This window comes from Anser cygnoides, chromosome 1 (assembly GCF_040182565.1).
Source record: "Anser cygnoides isolate HZ-2024a breed goose chromosome 1, Taihu_goose_T2T_genome, whole genome shotgun sequence".
NCBI classification, from domain to species: Eukaryota; Metazoa; Chordata; class Aves; order Anseriformes; family Anatidae; genus Anser; species Anser cygnoides.
The window spans coordinates 69644949-69666082 of record NC_089873.1 but is presented as its reverse complement, the minus strand read 5'-3'; the positions used below and the strand labels follow the sequence as shown (position 1 = coordinate 69666082).

The following is a 21134-nucleotide window of genomic DNA, read 5'->3' as shown; positions in this document are numbered from 1 at the left end:
ACTGTTGTTATATTTGGAACAGTTAGCTAATTTGAAGTCAGAAGAAAAAAAGACCCATTTTTTGGGCTTCTGAGTTAAACAGCCTAACATTCTTGCTAAAAAAGCAATTCTTTTTCACTAAAGAAATTAATACATATATGCCAGAATTATTTTACTGAAGCAGCAGAGATATTTCAAATAGATGCCATTATTAGAGAATAGAGACAAGTATGAAGCTGAGCTTTATCTGAGATATCTAAAGGCGTTAGAAAGGAAGAGATTAATCTCAACTCACCGACACCACTGACGTTCTAACAGCAAGGCTGAGCTCACATCTCAAGTTTCCAGTTCCCAGAGAAATCATATGCGCACCGATAGAAAGACAACAAAAGGGCATGCTGTGCTCCCCCGTACTTCAATTGAATGACAGCTCTACTAACAGGGAACCGAGACACACACTGCAATATCAAAAAGAGTGGGTACTTGGTATGAGCATGCTCGGTATCTCATTTAAAATGGCCTGATGTTTCAGCTCAGCATGAGATGGCCTACTTCCAAATAATTTCAGAACTTTAAGTCAAATCTAAAATCATTTATTGGAATCATTAATTGGAATACACAAAACTCAGCCAGCGAGCAGTACAGATTTTGCCTGATTTCCCCCCAGCCCCTCACCCCATATATTTATCTATTTATTTTTAATCTGAATCGATGCACAGATAATTGTTCACATTATTTCCCTGCAAGGCATCCTAAGGCTTAAATACTATCATCATGTACTTCAATGTAATTCCATGATGCCACCGTAATAAACTGAAACCCTTTTCAGGATAGCATATGATCTGAACACTGAGCAGCACGACTCATAAATCAGACAAAGGCAACAAATCTGCTAAATATTCTCCAAATAAATTTAATAATTATCCTACCCAGTCATTTCTGGGCAGTTTTTTTTTGGGTGTAGGAGCGGCAGTAAGGGAGACTAAACGATTGTCTAGCAAGTGGTTTATGTTCAGAAGCAGATTATCTTCACTTTAAATCTTTTTATGTATAAAGAAAGCATCTAGGTTCCTAATGTAACTATTCATGTTGGTATCAAAAGGCAGGTTTATTCACAGATAAAAATTCTATGCCAAAGAAAACAGATATTTAAAACCATCCCTTCAGAGATTAACATCTTTTATTTCACCCAAACACAGATACAAGTAGTACAGAGGTCTTCTATTTTTTTCCCTCCCTATCTCACAGGCTTCTTTCCATGTTTATTGTATATTCATTTTTAAAAATGAATACGCTACACCTTCCTCCTCTTGTGGGAAGACAAAAGCTATGCCCCAGGCAGTAGACACTTTATTTATTTATTTTTCCTTAAATGCTTTCTTGTTTATCATTCAAGCTCAAAGCAAAGCCAAGCAGGCTACTTTTTCAATGCTGTATTTTACAAGCTGCCTTATAAACACTACACAGCTCACCTCATGGCAATTCCATGCCACCACAGCTGGACATGGAATTACTTAGCTGAATTTGAAATAAGTACTACCACTTGGAAGGCAGGTGTCAAATCCTCTTTAAGTACAGAAGACAAAGATTAATAGAATGGTATGCAGGGAAGCAAGACATTATTCTTAAGCTTCACTAATATCTTGAACTTAACAATGAGGTTTTCCGTGCAAAAAAGTGGTTGCATTTAGTATGAGCATCTGCAGCTTCAGCTACAGTGATCTGAAGTCTAAGGCTCACACAGTGCACTCCTATGCTTTGAAAACCCTCTTGGCATGAGAACAAAATATTTATTAAGGTAAATAACTTAAAATTCATCCTTACCCTTTGACTGTGAACTTGGACAAAATGAATGGAAATCTTTCTACTTCAGAAATTCCTTCCAGGCATCAACCCGGATATCAGGATGCACAATGGAGCTATGCCACCATTAAACCCAATTTTCATGAACTAACTGAAACATCCTATTTCATATTCTAGAGATAATATTACGTGATTATAAAAGAAAGATCAAACATAATCATGTAACAGTAACTGCATTCATTTGATTTTTATCACATAATACCTTGGTATTTCATTTTCTTATACCAATACATAAGAAAACCCAACTCTTGGTACAAGGTCTGTCCAGAATGCAAAATTCAAATGAATTCTACCATCTAGTGCCAGGCTAGGAAAAGCATGCACCATGATAAGCATTTCAGTATTTCTTTGCCAGCTAATGAACTCTTTAAAGAAAAAAAGAAATGAGTATTAAATTATATTCCACATTTTTATCTAAGCTCATCTTCCCGTATCACCTAACTTTCAATTATTTACTCCTTTGCTGTTCTTGGAACTTTCTCAGAGATACAGATTGGTGAAATACAGCACAAAAAGAGACATCAAGAGGCAAGAGTTGCCTCCTGAATGAGAAATATTTTCATCCAGGTAGGTTTGATTTCTTTTTCTAAAAAAGAAAAGAAACAACAACAACAAAAAATGCCATTGAAGGAAGATTAACTCTACAAATCTCTATCTAATAGTTTGTATTTGCCACAGATGGATATTGAAGTGGGAGAGGGGGGAGCAGAAGCTAATATAATCCACTACAATTGAAGCAAACATCTCTTCTTTCAGGTATATTCCCATTTGCTTCCCCAAATCCCATTATGCTGAGCACTAATTATGAAAATTTTATTTCAGTTAAACAGTTTCCAAGTTTAAAAGCTCTGCTCCGAAGTTAAATTTCTTTATGGATACAACCTGCCATAAAAGACAGTTTTTCATGAAAAAACTCTGCATTTCTTGGACATCTGCTCAACTTTGCAAAGCAGTTTAAGGAAGCTTCAGAACAGGTTTTTTCTTTTTTCTTTTTTCTTTTTTTTTAATATATCTGTATTCTGTTCTCTTAATAACCTACCAAATTTAGCTACAATGACAAAATTTTAACAGCTACAAATAGCATGCAAAAGCAAAACACTTGGTTTCACAATCAATGCAAAATGTTACTTACGAAAGAGAAGCCTCCCACTGAATCTGAAACTACTTCTTTGCAATTACATACATTTGAGTTTCAAGATCTGCATGTTTGATAAGAAACTTTTACTGTAAACGAGTAGAAATTTGTCAATTTGATAAACATTTACTGAAAGAAAAAAAGGACAAATATGTAAGTAGGGAAATATATCCTGTATGTATGATTTACAAAAACCATTCTTCTGATTTGTACTCTAGCTTTCCCCTGACAAAGCTAGTATTATATTAAAATCGGAATTGGAAGCTGAAACATTTTTCTAAAGTTTCTGCATTGGTTTCCAAAACAAAGCCTTGTTATCACACAACACACTAACACTATGCCAGCCTTCTCTCTATGTTGCTATAAAGATTGAATTCAATGAGCCCTAGAAGAGTATTACAGGCAGAAGATTAGTTTCACTGATCTCAGCACACAGCTAGAAGACACGACAGAAAACATTTAATGACGTAAGTGTTGCTCCCCTCCTTTAATATATTTGTCAAGAAATCAGGTGGTGAATACTTAAAACATCTTTGCTCTTTTCTAAAAGCTTCTTGGCAACACAAACACTTTTTATCATCTGTTCTGACAGGAGAGCAGCTCATTTTAATAAGACTGCTGTTCTGCATTGTGCTTAGGTCCATTTTAAGTCTCAGTATCAAACTCACCATTATTTCACAATGAAATATGATTCACTTTTAAGCTTATAACTAGGCTTTATATGGATTTTATTAAAGGTTTGACTTATTCAACTGATATTTTTTAAGGAACATGGTAAATTCTTCAGTAAATTATATACAGCTGCGTTTTGCAAGAGCTTAACTATGCTTCTGGCATCCTAAAAAGATTTCCACAATCATATCTTTTACACACGTCTGTTATACATGAGGTCTTTCGGCACTCTTCTTGGTTTTGGCATGGTCACACAGGCAGCTTTCTTGAATTTGGTCTACTAAAAGCAATACCTCAAAATGCCTTCTCAAATACTGTATCACAGAAATCTGAAATTTCTTCCTTTTCTATATAGTTGAAAGCTATATTCTCCAGAGATGTTTACCAATTTAAAATCACATTTCCCATTAAGTTTTTCCAGCTTAATTATCAGCTGACTGTTTTATGATGGGTCACCTACTCAAGTGGATAAATATTTTTCAGACAAAACCAGGACTGTGTATCTGGGTCTAGAGAACCGAAGGAGAAAAAACATTTATCATGCACAGAATACTACATATACAAAGTTCAAAGAGTAGTCATTTTCTATTATTTAAGTAATATAATTTCCACTTTTGTTTCCATTCACTGTTTTGCCTGTGCTAGATATTTCCAAGTGTGCTAATACAGTAATATTTAAGTCTTCCCACAGCAGCAAGTATATTTCTCTGGGTCCTTCTTTTGTGATTATTCTTTCAGCTCATTTGAAAATATTGCCTCACTTCACAACTTTCCTTTCCATTCCATATATGCAACTTGCTTTTATTTTTCTCCTGCTGTTAACGAAGATTCAAACGTCCTCAATACTGAGAGCAAATTAAATAGCTGGTTACTATTACTCAAGGACAGTAACTTCAAACATTCAAGAACAAAAACACTTCAGAAAAAGGAATGCACATCTTCTCCTGTTTTATTAATGCACATATCATATGGCTACCAACATCAGAAGCTGATTAATACCTAAATCTGGACAAGGACAGACAAACATTGTAGGAAGACAGCATTCATTTTTCTGTGTTGTTTTTCTTCTGTTACTATCTACATTTTCACAACTTACAGGAGTGGTTAACTCCATGCATTCAGAGCCAGACATTCAGAAGTTTAGCACCTACAAACTTAGTACCTACAAACTTAGCACCTACAAACTTCAAATGAACAGATAATCTTCAACTACCTTACAGTGCTTGTACAAACTGCAAGAGGACATTACAATACCCAACGCTAAGCGCATTCTCCAAAGGATATCCTCCCTCACCTCATCTCTTCATTTGAAGGCTTCATAACTTGAGAGTTACAGGACACGGCATGAAGGGGCAAATAAGGTATACAGCATCCACAAAGACTTTTACTAAATCACATGAGAAGAGACCTGTATTCTATTCTTCATTAAGTTATTGCAAGCCTCATTTATGTCTGTCTTTTTATAGTCTTTCACTCTTCGTATGACCACAATTATTTTGAATAGTCAACTATGAGTTCATGCTCTACCATTTATATTGTCATTTCATTTCCAAATATAGGTATACTAAACGTTATAGATAAAACAGTTTGTGCTCCTGCTCTTGTAGAACTACAATAGAAAAATAAGGCTTATATCTGTTGTTTGCAGCTTATAAAGGCACATTAGTCTTTAATATATCACCATAGATGATTCATCTGGAAAATTATACCAGCCTCTGCCAGAGCATATAAAACTGTCACTACTGCTCTGATTGTTAATGTTGTTTTCTAAGTTTATATACATTTATATTACAGGGTCTCAGACTAAGACCATGCCTGAACCAACCTTCCCAAATACAAGCCACATTCCTGCCTACACTTATGAGAAGCTCTAGCCACAGAGACAGACAACCCACTTACCCTCAATGTAGAGAGAATCCCCCCAAACCCACTACTGTCTTCAAATTGCTTTTCTTTTAAAAATTAGCCATTAGCTTTAGAAATACATTCAAGGTGAGTGAAAGAACGATAGCCTGACAAAGGATCCCTATTTGGTAAGGCAAATTCTTGACCGTTTCTAAAACTCAATCTGTTTGTGCTATTCCTTTTCATTTTATGACTATACCTAGAATTGCCATTGCAAATCTAGTAAGTGATTCCATACGCAAATATGTTTGTGTTTGGATTCCAGAAATTTTGTTTAAAACAATTTAAATAGTTATTCCTGATGTCCAAATGAATTTTCTGCAAATTTCCTATCCTACAAAAATGGTACAGTATTATTTTTTTTTTAGGGCAACTTCACTATGGATCTGGCCTGCTGATGACACATCCTTTGGTTTTACTTATGAACAAAAGCAACAAAGTATTTTCCAGTTTTGGATGCAACACAACACAAGCAAAACAATCTGTCAAATACAAGTTTCTGTGCAGGAAAACATTGAAACTCAGCAGCACTTTAGTGCTGCAAGACCTACAGTTATTTTCCAGTCCTTTTTTAATAACTGCGACACGGCACAATCCTTTTTATTAACTAATAAAGTCCAAGTTAAAACTGCTGAGATCCCAATTGGAAAGTATCTGAATTCTCTAACTTAATAGCTAGTGGAAGCTCTTTGCAAGGTTCTTAAACTTACTCAGAATGACAGTTATACAGGCATCCATTAAGCTTATTCTTTATACTAATGGAAGTAATTCTAAAAGTAAAAGCATCCTTTAGTAGATTTATAGCTTAGTATTTATAAAACAATTAACTATTTTAAAAAGCCATGTTACTCTGACAACTCGCTATGTTGTACAGAATACAGAATTACTGACAGAAATTGATGAGATACCTGTAGTGAAAGACAGGAAGACAAACTTCAGTATGACAGAAAATGTAATGTATTGTAAAGAGAGTATTATTTATTTCAAAATGGTTTAAACCCAAAAACATAACAGAATTCATAAGTAGAGAAGTTTAGTGAAAGAAAGAAAAATTCTGAAAGTGTTCAAATCGGAAAAAGAGTACTTGTAGGTTCAATGAAAACTCGCAAATGGGCAAATCAAAAAATATATTGAAGGCTCCTGGGAACCATTTGCAAACGTGTGGAGGGTAGAAAGAGGAGAGACAGACCCTGTATCTCAAGCCTAACACAGCTCCTCAATCAAACTTCAGAATCAGGAAGCCTTCAACCAATAAATTAGTAAATATATATACAAAACTCAAGGGGGCTGATGGAAGATAAGGTCACTGCGGAGAGCTCAGCTACCTGATTTTCTACATTTGTTTTCACAGTTGGAGAAGCCTTTAAGGAACACATCTACACCTAACTGATTCAAGAATCAAGAATTATCCAGTGAATGCAAGTACCTGTAGGAAAGGGTTAAGCAATCAGTCCATGTTTCCCTTCTGTAAAGGAACGAGCTTATCTGTTGTCCAAGGTATCCAAATTGCCCCAGTCCCACAGAATTGGAAGGTGCCTGACTTTACATCTGGTTTTATGGAGCTACTAGCGTCAGCTAGAGAACCAGGTGCACCTAGAGGATGCACACAGTAAAGCAGAAAATGACATTTAATAACAATGATGTAAAATGTTGCAAATGGAAAAATCTGCCATATTTTACATATTCATTAATGGGTTTTGAGATGACCATTTCTACTAGGGAATAAAACCTTAATCTTACGACAAATACCTTTTACAAAGAACTCACAGATGGTACCGTGTGCAGGCTAATCATTCCATGTATTAACATACACAAAACAAAAAAAAAAACACTAGAGAAGTTTCAAAAAAAATGGCAACAAGGATGAACAGAGGGCATAGAAGAGTTTCCACAAATAAACAAAAACAGATTAATAGACTGGCTATGGTGGTTTCAGCCTAATGGACAACTAAATTCCACCAAATCAACCCCCCCCCCCCCCCCCCCCCCCCACACAAAAAAAAAGGGAGAGGGAGAAAATACAATGAAAGAGGGGTAAAGGCTTGAGATAAGGACAGGGAGATCACTCACAAATTACCATCACAGCCAAAACAAACTGAATGTAGGGAGATTAATATAATTTATTGCCTACCACTAGCAGAGCAGTGAGAAACTAAAAGCAAACTAAAAACACCTTCCCCATCATCCACCTTCTTCTACCTCCTCCCCCAAAGGGGCACAGGGGAATGGGGGCTGTGGTCAGTCTATAGCAGTTTATCTCCACTGCTCCTTCTGGTCCCTCTCTGCCCCTGCTCCATGTGGGGTCCCTCCCACAGGATGCCGTCCTTCCCGAATTGAGACTGCAGGGGCTGCCCACACGCAGCAGCTCTTCAGGAACTTCTCCCACATGGGTCTGTACCACGTGGTCCATCCATCAGGAACAAACTGCTCCAGCACAGGTCCCCCACAGGCGGCAGCTCCCCCCAGACCCCCTGCTCCTGCGTGGGCTCCTCTCCACGGGCTGCAGCTCCGGCCCGGGGCCTGCTCCTGCGGGGGCTCTCCATGGGCCGCAGCCTCCTCCAGGCCACATCCACCTGCTCCACCGGGGGCTCCTCCACGGGCTGCAGCGTGGAGATCTGCTCCATGTGGGACCCATGGGCTGCAGGGGGACAGCCTGCTCCACCAGGGGCCTCTCCACAGACTGGAGGGGAACCGCTGCTGTGTGCCTGGAGCACCTCCTGCCCTCCTGCTGCACTGACCTTGGGGGCTGCAGGGCTGGTTCTCACTCCTCTCTCCCAGCTCTGTCACCCAGCAGTTTGTTTTTTTTTTTTTTCCTCCTTTCTTCAATCTGCTCTCCCAGAGGCCCAACCAGTGTCACTCACTGACTCAGCTCTGGCCAGCAGTGGGTCCCTTTTGGAGCCAGCTGGAGCTGGCCCTGGTCTGACATGGGGCAGCTGCTGGGTTCTGCTCACAGAGGCCAGCCCTGCAGCCCCCTGCTACCAAAACCTTGTCATGTAAACCCAATACACTGTCATGACAAGAGGTATGATAATGATCATGTTATCAATGGGTTTTATTGAAAAAAATGCACTCTTTCTCTTATACTAGAAGTAGGATGCTAGATGGTAGTGATTCAATACAAAAAGGGTGGTAGCCCTCCACGCATGTAGCTGCACCTTTGAACTGTGTTCAGCCTCCAAAACAACTTGAGGAGAGCTGCTGTAGGCTTAGGAATGGGTACAATAACCCATTATGTGCAGCTAAATACAGAAAGCAGTACCTCCGTCTCTGGAGGTCACTGAACCACACATTGCTATCGGCTGGGAATTCACATGTAGGTTCTAAAACCAAGCCAAAACAACAACAACAAAAACACAGAGCAAATCCTCATCTTCCGCCATTTCATTTTCTGGCAATTGGTGAGAACACCTTAAATACACTTTATCAGAAACCTTGAAGACAGTATGTATCCAGCTACTAGAAATCATTTCTCATATTTGGCTGCTTTCCTCAGCTACTGTAAAGCTCAGTAGGATTGGCATTAGTATCGATGTATTAAAAACAGAGTTTCTTCAAACTTACAAATTTCTGCAAACAGTTTTTACTATTCCCCTGGTTTCTCCAAAATCCTTTTCAATAGAACAGGGAATGATCCACCAACTTGTGGCATGGGGTTGACGTTCACTTCCAATTCCACTAGCTTGTCAAATAAACACATCTTCCTCCAGCAGGCCAGAACTTATAGACCACTCCCTATTTTCCTGAAAATTTACACAAAGGTAGCAGTTTTGGTTGTGGAAGTAAGAGGTGAGTAATTCTCAAACCACAGACATTGAAAGATTGAAAGATTATTGATCCAGTAAGAAGGGTAATTAAACTCTGAATGATCGACAGTTAATTTACAGTTCAACTTTACTAACACTGATGTGTAATGATATTTTCAATCATATAGTTGATATAAGAATCCTTGTTAGGGGGTTCCCACTGATATATGCCTAATACAAAGCTACTGTATACTAGTATACTGGACAACAGATTCACAAGCTAGCATAACTGTTTTCTATTTCTAATTTCTATTTCTATTTCTAATTCTATTCTCAGCTGAATCGCCCGATCCAGCACAGTGCCAGATTAGCTGCTAATACCATGGGCTTTTCTTCAGTACAAGCTGAGACCAGTTCAGCCAAGCCATCCTTAACAAGAACTCCCACTGTCAGACACCAGCTACTTCAACCCGCTGAAAGCAAATCTCAAAGAGACAGTTAAAATAAAACCAGCACAAATCAAAACCTTCATATTATGGATTTCCCTTTTGTTGAAGTCAATTTAACTGACCTAATGAGCTTCATATTCTTCAATATGAAAAAGACTATATGATTCAATAAAAACTAGAGGGAGCAACACATTAAGTGCTTTTTTAAATTGACTTTTGTTTTCAGGCCAACCGCCCAGGGATGAAGTTTTATTATTACTCCAGTATTTCACATCCTTCAAAGAAGTATACAATTTGCACTTGGCATACCGTTCAAACCAGGAAATAAGCTAAAAAAACAAACAACATAACAAAATCCACATTAAATTGGACTTACTTGACTAGTAAACATCTCTTTAATTTTGAATCCTACGGTCAGGTTTTTGTTAAGATAGTAAACTCCAAGGATACTTTGCAAGATATTGATATTTTCTTAAGATATCCATCTTTAAAATTAAGATGTATACTCACACTGGCAGTAGAATAATGTATATGTACAGTATCTTTAAGAACAAGTAGGTAAACACTGGAGATCTGACTTCCTATAAATATGCAACCTATAAATATGTAAAAGACATTCTCATCCAAAGCCATTAATCACAGGAAATTAAGTTTCTCATGAAAAATAACCATGTGATATATTACATGCTGAAACCAAAATCCACAACCTAATTAGTCCAGGAAGAAAAGAAGACAAATTTGTGAGAAAGACAGCCAACACCTGTGACTTCAACACAAGTAAGAGGAATTTCACGGAATCTTATCAAGACACAGAATGGTTGAGATTGGCAGGGACCTCTGGAGGCCATCTGGTCCGAACCCATGCTCAAGCAGAACCATGTCCTGGTGGCTTTTGAAGATCTCCTGTGCCAGTGCTCTGTCAACCACACAGCACAGAAGTGCTGCCTGATGTTTAGCTGGAACCTCCTGTACTCCAGTTTGTGCCCATTGCCTCTTGTCACGGCATGGGTAACCACTGAAAAGAGCCTCACTGTCGTCTTTAACCCCTCCCTTTAGGTATTTATTTACACTGATAAAATTCCCCTGAACATCCTCTTCTCCCAGCTCTCTCAGCCTCTCCACATTGTGAGGACTGCTTAGTCCCCTTCATGATCTTGGCAGCCCTCCACTGGGCTTTCTCCAGTATGTCTAGGTCTCTGGTACTGGGGGACCCAGAACTGAACACAATACTCCAGGTACAGCCTCACCAACACTGAGTGGAAGGATCACCTCTCTTGACCTGCTGGTGATAACGTTGCCTAATGCAGCCCAAAATACCATTAGCTTTCTTAGCAGCAAGGGCATGTTGCTGACTCATGTTCAACTGGTGCCCACCAGGACCCCTAGCTCCTTTTCTGCCAAGCTTCTTTCCAGCTGGCGTGCCCCAAGCATGTCCTGGTGTCCTGGCTTGTTCCTCCCCAGGTGCAGGACTTAGCACTTCTTGTTGAACTTCATGAGATTTTTGTCAACCGAATTCTTCAGGCTGTCAAGATCACTTAGAGGGCTGCACAGCCACCCTCCCCAGTTTTGTGACATCTGCGAAATTGCATGTTCACTCTACCATATGAGTGGACTATTGTTAGAGCAATTATCAAACGATATTAGTTATGGATTAATATTCTTAATTGGTAAATCCTTAGCTGCTGCCACTGTACCACACAGATAATTAATAGTATTACAAAAATGCAATACCATGCTCTCAGTAACACACAAACACCAGTCACACTAAGTAGGCTGCAAGTATGTCACTAGTGAAAAACAAGTTTTGGGTACGTATCTTGTTTAGCTTGTTTAGTTCAGAGAAGGGAGACCTCATTGCAGCCATGAAGTACTTGCAGTACTTGAAGGGAGCATATAAACAGGAGGGGCAACGCCTGTTTACATGTGTTGGTAGTGATAGGACAATGGGGAATGGTTTTAAACTTAGACGGGAGATTTAGGTTAGATATTAGGAGGATTTTTTTCACTCAGAGGGTGGTGAGGCACTGGAACAGGTTGCCCAGAGAGGTTGCGGATGCCCCATCCCTGGAGGCATTCAAGGCCAGGCTGGATGCGGCTCTGGGCAGCCTGCTCTAGCGGCTGGCAACTCTGTCCAGAGCAGGGGGGTTGAAACTAAACCATCTTTAAGGTCCTTCTCAACCCAGGCCATTCATATCATTCTACGATACGCTTCTTCAGAAAAGGGTGCATTACAGGTGTTTGCTTCTGGCAATATTAGAACTGGAAGTTTGATAAAGGAAAAAAAACAACAATACTTCTTAAAAAGTTTAAATTTAAGCACTAAACTCTAAAATCTTGACCTTTGCTAGCAATCCTGCCACACTGCCAGCAAAGGCTAGGGTTTTTATAAACATAATGCAAGGTGGGTTCAGACTTACGGGTTGTTTCTATCTACATTAGCCTAGGGTTCTTACCAGACTGAAACATCAAAACACTACATGAGTAGAATTTAAAAAGTTAGTTCTGCCATGAGTGTTTTTTTTGTTTGTTTTAATATAAGTCAAATACACATACCACCACTTCTTGGAAGTTATTACTAAAGACTTGCTGTTAACAAAACGCAGGAGTTGCAGGTTTTTTTTTTTTAGTAGTTTGCTATAATTCTTAGTACTCAGAGAAAATCTTCACCCACCTGCCCTCGTATTTCAGAATTACTATTTCCTTTAGGTTTTTTACTTCCTATTATAAACCTCCCTAAGCAGTAGTGTAGTGCTCCACTGCCAATCAATGTAATTAAGAATCATCCACAAAGAACACAGAGAAACAGACATGTTATCCAAAAATGTATTACAAATACAAATACCTGAATTACATGCATACAGACATTTTAGTGACATTATTGTACCTTTATTCAAAATTATCACTACTTCACATTTCAAATACTAAAGAACATCAAGCCAAACTTTTCATATATATGTAAAATATGTATGAGTATTTTGATTCTTTACCACTACTTCATGGCATACTATTATACTTTTTTAAAAAAAAATCTGTTTTGATAAATGGTTCCAGACATCTGGACGACTTGTTTAAGTTGACAGTCATTTGAATTTTCTGTTGGGTCTGAAGATAGGAGTAATCTTTGATAATTATTCAATTTATTCCTTCTGGATAAGAACACTGAAATGTAGATATTTATTTTATAGACAAGATTTAACATCTCTGCTCTTTTATACCCTGGTAAGAGATACTCTAAAGTGTCAGCATTTACATTTGTCTGTCATATGCAGTTATCCCGAGGCTCTCAATTGCATTAACACAGAAGCAGTATTGACCCTCAAACAATCTAGACAAGTTTTAAAGTTTAGGAGCAACATTAGAAAGCTGAACTACACTGCAACCAACTATTCCAGCCAAATTTCTGCTTCCAAATAATCTACATAAGATTTGTGCCTCTTGTATGAACGCACAAGACATTTGGCTACAGGTCTTATTAACATTCTCAAGTCGTCTCTTCCACTCCTCTTCCTTTTTGAAAACTTCAAGGAATTACACTGTGAACTTCCTTTCCCAGAATCTTTACCAGTATCCCAGAATAATCCATATTTAATTAAATCATATTGGCATAACTTAAAGAGTTGGAAAAACAGAAATTTACAAGTTTATTCATGATGGTAAGCGTGATGCAATAACTAATTGTAGGGAGCACATCTGCAAACAATTACACATATGCTAGTCTTTCTTTGGCACTTCAGTACTTGGCACTATTTTTGCAAACTAAAGTCACTTCACCTGGAAAAACCTATTCCTGTGCCAAGGAGTCAAGTATCTTCTCTATTAATATTTTAATGTGGAACATACATAACTTATTCACTTGAAGTATTTGAAAGAAGTTGACCTGCAGCGTAATTAATATACAAATGCAACATAAAAATGCAGGCAGAAAAACTAAATCCCACCTAAACATTCAACTTGCACTAAAATGAAAAAAAAACTTGAAAAGAAAAAGAAACCCTTGTAATAGAAAAAGTACTGCATTTATTAAGGTGAGCCTTATATGTGGTTTTGTTCTTGGTTTGAATAGCAAGAGCAGCAAGGTTGTCACAGAGTGTAACCACACACATCTCAAGTAGTAGAATGGACACAGTAAATTTATTCAAAAAAGAAAACACTCATTTGTTTGTTTGTAACTTCACCTAAGACAAAGATACTGAAAGATACTGAAAAAGGACCTACCTAAGTTTTTATACAAAGAACAGAATTTGCCTTTAGAGCATGGAAAAAAAAAGAATAAATTTATTTCTTCTGGGCTATACACTCAAGGCTGGAACAGAGATGAATGCAAAGCAGAACGCGGGATAGGACAAGAATGGATTAAACCAGGTCACAAGTTTGTATGCTTAACAATAACTTTACATATACAATCGTTATCTTTACAGAAGTCTTTCCTCTTCTGAATTAATGATTTGATTTATTCACATTAAGATACTCCTAAAACACCAGTTAACTTTGCCTTGAAGACACAGAAAGATTTGCTCCGTTTCAGTAAATTATTGGCCCAATAAACATGCTACGTGTTAGAGAGATTCATTAGCTACATGACACGACTTAGCATTTGTGGCCCAGCTATTACAAAGTTCTTCCAGAAAGGCTAATGCTTTTACCAGCCAGTGAATTGTAAGTTCTTCAGGAGATTTTAGTGAGAAGCTGCAGAGCTTAAGCTACCTTTCTTGCTGCCTACCCTGCCCTGCCCTGCCCCTCGTTTGGTATTACTTCAGTCCCAGTTTACACACCCACTAGACTTAATTTTTAGACTTAATTTTTTTAGTTAATTAAAATAAGGACATGAAAAAAATAGTTATGTGGTAAGACTGCAGTACACATTTCCACATACTTATAAAGGTTGCAAGCACACAACACGCCTGCATGTATTAATGAAATTGTACATGCGATAGAGAATAGCATGCAATGTTAATATAAAGCCACTGAGATCAACTTTCCAGACAGAGAATTAAATAGTGTTACAAAAAACAAACCCCAACAACCCAGTCACTAAGCATTTAGTCATTCCTAACTTCTGAGTTCCTCAAATCCCAACATATGGATACACTGCTATAAATAGTCAAACAGTGTTGTAACAAAAGCAGCTTTCTAAAAAGCTCAACAAACCAGGGGGATGCACGTGTCAGGAAATAAAACACTTTTGCCAAGAAGGTAATTATTTAATTCAACTATTTAGAAGTAGTGTCTAATCATGCATGTCACATTTATTACAAAAATAATCAATACCCATTTCACTTAATTCAGCTAAATTGCTTTTGAAAATTAATTAAAAGCTAGGAACATTTTCCATATGTCATTTAGGAGTTACGTAAGAAATACTGCTGCTGTCACTGCCAATTTGAAACAAGTTCCATTATTAGTCATTAATCATAAAATAGATTCCAGGTTTCTTCTTCCCAAATTCTGCTTTACAACAGGAATGGATTATGTTACTTGGATTTGAACCATTATATCATGATTTGTCCAGACTAACATGAGTTTTAATCAGTTTGCATATTACTGCGTGCTTCCTGCTGGTCTTACTATCTTGCCTTCCTGAAGAAAAAGTTAAAGAACTATCTCTGAATGTTTTACTCTGTGTCTAGGGAATGATGTCTAGAGCCATAATAAACTAACCTGGTCTTCCAGGTGATAGTTCAAATCAGACAACACACCACTCTTCTTCCCTCTGGCATATTCTGTTTATTTTCTTTGGCAATTTCTAGGTGTGCAATAAGGGGATATACTCTATGCAGGCCGTTCTGCTGAGACCAATTTCAAAGACATTACGAACGATTAACAAGCATTGTGCACTTCAGTGTCACCAACATTCAACACAGAATGATCTATCCAGAAATAATATTAGAGAGGTAATGTAACAGAGATTATTTGCTGGTAATAACTAACCATGAAACTGAATGACAGGTCATCAATATAACAAGTTCAGAACACCTGAAGTAACAAATCACTGCAAATTACAATGGTAATTTTAAGTAGCCAACTCAACATTTGATTTCCCATACATGCTCTGGTAATTTTAAAGTATTTTCGATATGATTGGCAGAAGACATTCAGTGCTTTTATTAACTGGAAGAACATAATGAAAAATACAGTTAAAATATTTGTTCATTATGTTCTTTGAATTGGAGTCCAAAAAAAAAAATCAGCATTCCTGTACTGCAATGAGCTATTTTTGTTCCCTCCCCCACATTCAATCATGTCAAGGATATGCAAAGCAACAGTCGATCATTTTTGCCATTCCCCTTTTCCCCTATATACACCAACTGGTTTAAAGCATAGCCATCCAACGAAGCCAAGCACATTTTTGTTTAAAGGAAGGACAAAAAAGCTAAATATAGCAATCCTCTTCACCTGACATACCTATTATTCACATTCATCATCATTTGTGTCCCATGAAATTATACTCCACATCCTATTCCCACATTATTTTTTTGTCCTCATAGTTTACTTTTAGGCTCAGACAAAGTAAAAATATTAATCTGGACACTGACTGTTTTCATAACAGGTTTACAAGGGGGAAAAAAGTTACTGATAGACTGAAATAAAGAATGAAAATCTGGAGTCTGGATAATCTCTCCTGCTAAAGTAAGACAGTCCTAATTGCAGACTTCTTACTAGAAGAAAAATCTTAGGGTTTATGTTCAGATACAGAGCCTCGCCCGAGTTTAAATAGCCTTAAATATACAGTATCTGTATTTAAGGTATATGTAGACTGCATACAGCATTTAGCATTTGCAACAGACTAGTATTCCCTCCTATGCAGATGCTGAGCTAATCAGGCATCTCTGAGAGCTACCATAAAAACTAGAATATGAAAAAGGAAAAGCACTCATCGAGGGGCTTACAGCAAGCCATGCTAATGCTTCAGAAAAGAGAACAGCACATCTCAGAATCTGTATCACCGCCTTGGCCATGCTCACTCTGAGTTCAACAGAAGACGACAAAATTTTTCCCCCTCTCCTCCCTTGTTTTAACATGCTACTTCTATGTGAGCACATATTAACTAGTCATCAGCTCCTCCAGCAAAGCGCTGGAACAGGAAAATACTCAGTATATGCTGCCATCTATCAGAAAGTCAAGAATTTTCCATTTCAACCAAGGTAAGCAAGTGGGGAGGTGTGGGAGAAGGCAGAGAGGCTGCTGTACAAACAGCAGCCTGTTTTTTTGGTTATAACTGCAAAAACACAAAAGCTACTATATAAAACCACACAGACAAAAGAGCTTTCAAAAGTGGAACTCATGTCCAAGTACAGACAACAAAAATGTGAAGCCGTGATTTGGCAGTCCAAGAAAATTGCCTCTGGCACGTGCCACAAAACAAACTTTCTCCAAGCAATCAGACAAGAACCTTCCAGAATGTGAAGAAGTAATAAAGCAAGATGAGAAAGGTGCATTTAAGACTGACAAAACCACAGCAGAAGAGCTAGTTTTCCATACAGGAGAAACTAAGTTCCCCCCAAAATGGCTGAAGTCTTTCTTTGTAGTCAAGAATGTTTTATAAACTGTCTCAAGACAACATACTACATACTGCTATTTTGCTGAGCTGACACAAGTGAACTCCAATAAAACCATCAGGTCATATTAGTATTTATTCAATAATTCAAAGGAAATTAGAAAAAAATAAGTAGCATGACATGATGGCACACCTCTCAAAATGACTTTTGTATCAGAGGGATGACACCCGACAAATTGTGATCCTATACTTTAAAATGTGCTCTACTGTTCTTTTCTGTTGTTGTAAGAGCTGAGCAGTAAGTTTAACTTCTGTATTGGATAAGTTATCAGTTGTAATAATGAAGAACAGAATTAAGAGATATATGAATATATATGATACATTGCAAGAGAGTCAGCATCACCTCTGTAGATGAATGCCTCACCTTGCAAGTCTACTGCAATCAAATCATATTAATGAGATCCATAGGCTTATCTCAAAAAAACAATTTTTTTTTTTAAAGTCCTTTATTTATACCTTTGAAAGGAGCCCAATTGTCATGAGACTAAACAGCGTCCTCTGTATGTATTACTAACAGGTAGGAAGGTGCAAAATACAAGAATGGATTATATATTCATACCAACTTATGAATAAGCTATCTGAAAAAGCAAGTGAATAGCACAGGAATAATTTGCAATTGATACAAAGTTATTCAGGACAGGCAAAATTAGAGTGAAGAAAGTTGCTGAGAAAACCCATAATAGTCTGTGCCTGAGATACAAGATAATTGAAACCAAGTGCAGTAACTGCGAAGTGATTCTTGCAGGAAAAAGCAGCACAAAGATCAGGTGCTACCTCCCAGGAATAGGCTGGAGATCCATCCAGTAGTTTCAAGGAGTCAGCTCAGTGGCAGTCAAATAGACAAACATCTCAAAAAACTGCAAATATTCAACAATCCGAACTCTGAGGCACTGCAAGCTAGTCTTCCTCCCCCAGCTCAAAACGTGTGCTCAAAAGCAAAGGACTGTCTGCAAAGGACAACCAGAAATATGGAGCCATCTAAAGGAGCAGAGGCTAAACTGAGCAGGACTTGAGCTTAGAGAATGGGGGGGAGGCCACAAAGTGAAAACTGGTGCAGATAAAATCAGAAAGCTGCATTCACAAGTGATACTGAAAGTTATTTCTACATCAGAAGCAGACGTCATTTCTCAAACTGTAAGAAATAGTAGTATTAACAACAACTTTACTAAGATGCAAATTTTATTCAACAAAAGAAATGAAGCTTTAAAAAAAATCTGAATCTTCTTACTACAAGTTATTCTGTACAGAAAAAAAACACGTTCATATACGCAGAATAAAGTGCTAACAAATACCATGACGTGCTCTGGTGTCGTTTTTAGCTCAGAACTCCAAAAACCGAAGGGCAAAGGGTGTGGAAGAACAGAACACTGCACTCTTCACAGTTACCTTATTTTTATTATGCTTTTCCATAAAGGCGTTTGCATTCATTACAGAGATGTCTTTACTCTGCAAAGGAAAGCCATTTTGAAGCTATAATCTAGATGACCACTGATTAAAAAAATAATTTAAAAAATCTGTTTATTGTTCAATTAAGATTGAGCTATAAACTACCACCACTTGGACTAGACATCCCCAGGGCAGTCTTAGTGTTATTTCCATCATAGGAATGTGTTACCACTGTAATAAAATAGAACATTTAAGATCACAATAAAAATCTTATCCTCGAATATGCATTTAGGGAACACACTAGCATTGTTCTGAAACTAGCATATAATTGTTCATGAGAGCAGGCTGATGTTTATGAGTCTTTTTTCCCCTCAACCTATTAAAAAAAGTTAAATCAACATTCATGTCATAGCACAGAACTTACGCTCTCAATTCACTAGTTCATTAACAAACAAAAAAAGAAACCTATTATTCCCAACAAGAACATTTCTGCACCCTAGAGCGTACTTTAATTACTAATGGCACTTTAAACTTCAACCCAAACTTCCAATAAAAGCCAAGTTGTGGAGCATCCTATGACATATTCTTTAAAACTGCATGGTCTTGCATCCTACCTTATGCTGCAGCAAGGTTAATATTGTAAATTAGGTGAATTAATTGAGCTTTCCAAAATGAAGCTTCCCAACAACAGTCACAGAAAGCAACGTTTTGGTAGGGAAGAGAATTAAAAGACCATTTGTTTCACAGGCAGTTAACTCAGCCATTGCTACACATGTATACACAAGAAAAATATCTTTAACTCCCTAAAGACAAAAATTAATTTCCCTGCAGAAAGAGCATTTACATATAAAAACTATGTAGCCAGACAAACAAAGGAAAATCAGAAATTCAGCTCCCCAAAGAACGTGAAAACACTTGCTTCAGCATGCAACGCTAAGTTGATTCTTAAGTATGCCAGACAGTAAGCTACAGTACACTACTTTCAGTCTTTAATAATGCACTGAATAGACACTGCGTAAGCCAGCTGCTTTGATGCACTAATATCATTCATTATATAAATGTATGCAGGAGACCAACTCTGTGACAGTTTCTACTTCGAAGACCTCTCTCTTGTCCAAAAACCTAAGTAGCATTTTGAGTTGTACATGACACATGATACGGGAAGACAAAGTATCTTTGTGAAGGACTAGTACCTTCTTACCTTTCATAGAAGAACAGAACAAAAACCTCTCCACTTCAAATAGCTTATATTCAGATAAAGAGAGACAGACAAACCAAAAAATGCAGACAATATGCAACAGCAAGACCATAGCAGTCAGCATGCAGACAGTTTCACTGATGAAAACAACAAAAAAACACCCAAAAGTGATACACATTTACAGAGTCATACAAAATGCAAAGAGCAACATAAAAATAAAAAACAGCTCACAGGCAATGGTCTAGAAAGTTTAACACGTCTAAAGTGACATGTTAATTTGACAATAGGAGCAACAACCTTCATGTGCAGCGTATTCTTAGCCAATAAATCCAGGCTGTACATAGATATTTTGATAATTTCATCACATTAAAAACAACAACAACAAAAACAAGCACACAGAAAGAACACACAACAAAATCAATGATTTGCAGGTACGGTAGCATCATGAATGCATGCAAACACAAGTCAACACTGCAGCCTGCCCTACCAAGGCCTACTGAACTATCAGGGACATTCTTCCTTTCAGACCATTTTACCCCAGATCCAATTTAAGGCCATTATTTCTTGTCTAACTACTAGAGACACAGAAAACCAATTATTCCATTCACTTTGCTGTAACCATTAATATATTTCTAGATTTACTTTCCCTTTCAGCTATCTCTTCTTCTGTACACTACATAATCTCTCTTCATAGGCTGTTTCCTTACCCACCTCTCCATTTGGCTTGCAGTATTTTTTGATATCTCAGAAGTTTTCACTCACTGGATGTAATTTCACATGTGCAGTTAATTATTCTTACTTAAATATAGTCCACACATGAACTTACAGTCATTTCACTAATTCTTACAATACATTTTAGGTGACTTGTGAAAAAACAGGAATTTGCATATTCTGAAATCCACTACTGCCTTTCAACAAGGGTCTAATTAAACTCTGAACAAGTTATGAAGGCTCCAGCTCTAACAAAGTAGACTGGGGACAACTGTTTTTCACAATCCTAAATTTGCAGGACTGATAAAAACACCGAGACATCTCATTCTCAATAGGCAAACTTCATATTTCTAGTACTGGTTATTTCCATCTTTCCCCAGTTACAAATATACTTATTTTTCTAAGTCTTAAATAATTTTGTAACACAGACAAGATTTAAACAGTCACAACCTCCAGATATTAAACAATGGATACCTAATCACAGATATAAACACAGGTATCTAATAAATGATGGAAAGAGAAGCTGACTAGCCCTCAG

General features: G+C 37.5%; 1 protein-coding gene across 20 annotated transcripts in view; it reads right to left on the bottom strand.

The window, feature by feature from the left end:
• Window positions 1-21134, bottom strand: part of PLEKHA5 (pleckstrin homology domain containing A5) — a 169475-nt gene that overhangs the window by 104425 nt on the left and 43916 nt on the right. For 2 of the 20 annotated variants that reach the window (XR_010832306.1, XR_010832307.1), the window contains exon 4: window positions 275-437. The exons of the other annotated variants lie outside the window; for them this stretch is intronic. The gene's annotated coding sequence lies outside the window, so the exon portion shown is untranslated. The remainder of the gene's footprint in view (window positions 1-274; window positions 438-21134) is intronic. 20 annotated transcript variants of the gene reach the window in all.